The sequence below is a fragment of the Peromyscus eremicus genome, chromosome 9 (genome assembly GCF_949786415.1).
Source record: "Peromyscus eremicus chromosome 9, PerEre_H2_v1, whole genome shotgun sequence".
Lineage (NCBI taxonomy): Eukaryota > Metazoa > Chordata > Mammalia > Rodentia > Cricetidae > Peromyscus > Peromyscus eremicus.
Window position 1 is genome coordinate 19,975,456 of NC_081425.1, and position 1,144 is coordinate 19,976,599.

A 1,144-nucleotide genomic window follows, 5' to 3' on the forward strand; every position below is an offset into this window, starting at 1 on the left:
CAGCACACAACGGAGGAGGTCTTTTCATCCTTTGGCTGGGCAATCCCTCCGCCTGAGAAGAAAGGATCCTGCCCGTCATGTTGACTTGAAACTTAACAGCAAAACAAAAAACTAAAGGCAATTCCCCCCAAACCAACCAGATTTCAAGTACCACTATGGGACATTTCTGTGAGAAGTCAGCATATTCAAAGTCAGGTTAATACAGAACCTTGCCCTAGTCTCCAGCTCCCAGAGTGCCATGGGGTATGTTAGGATCTTAGTTAAACAGCAAATAAACAGCTTCCTGTGGGACACAATTCTGAGCCAGGACTGGCCCGTCCAGTGGGCAGCTGGGGCTGACACTGTCCAGGGATCGCCCAAAGGGAAAGGTTGTGGCAAGGTCGCTCAGAAAACGCGGGAGGAGTCTGGCGGTGATTGATGCTGAGGAAGGGACGAATGAATAAAAGTATTTGTCTGGGGACAGCAGAGACCCCAGTGAGCTGCTGAAGACCCACTGTCTGGCATTCTCTCAGCCTTTCGTCAGAGCCAGAGCTGCCTAAAGCTGAAGGCGGCGTGCTGGGGAGCAGCTGAGATCCCGCTGCCAGCTGCAAGCCCCCTGGTCGGTTCGAGGACCTGGGAAGGAGGTTCCCTGCTGGTGGCTCTGAGCCTGGGGCTTCCAATTCGTGCGAGGTAACTAACCACTCTGATTTAGTGATGAAATTAAAATCTGTGAGACTGGATCTTGCACTGAGGCTCCCCGCTTGGCTTAGTAGTTTGGGGACTTGGAAGTAAGTAAAACTTACACGTCACAGCGATTCAAACTGAGACTGTGTTGTAAAGCGACTGAGGGAAGTCACTTGGAAAACACGAGAGCTGATGCTCATATTCGCTCAGTTCGTGCTGAGTGCATTGACTCATGCCCTTGGCCGCTAGGTGCCGGGTCCCTACGCTTAGCTAAAACGGTCTTGCTTGTTCCCGGCAAACACGAGTGTTCTCTCCCTGGGACACCCAGCCTCCCCTGTCTGAAACACTCTTGTCAAAATGCTCCGCCCCATCGCGACTGGTCTACGGCAGGGCCAGGAGCTGGGGATTAAAACGCAGCGAGCAGGGTCAGGAAGGAGACTGAATGCGGGCGGGCGGGCGGGCGGGTGGCGCACACCCAAGT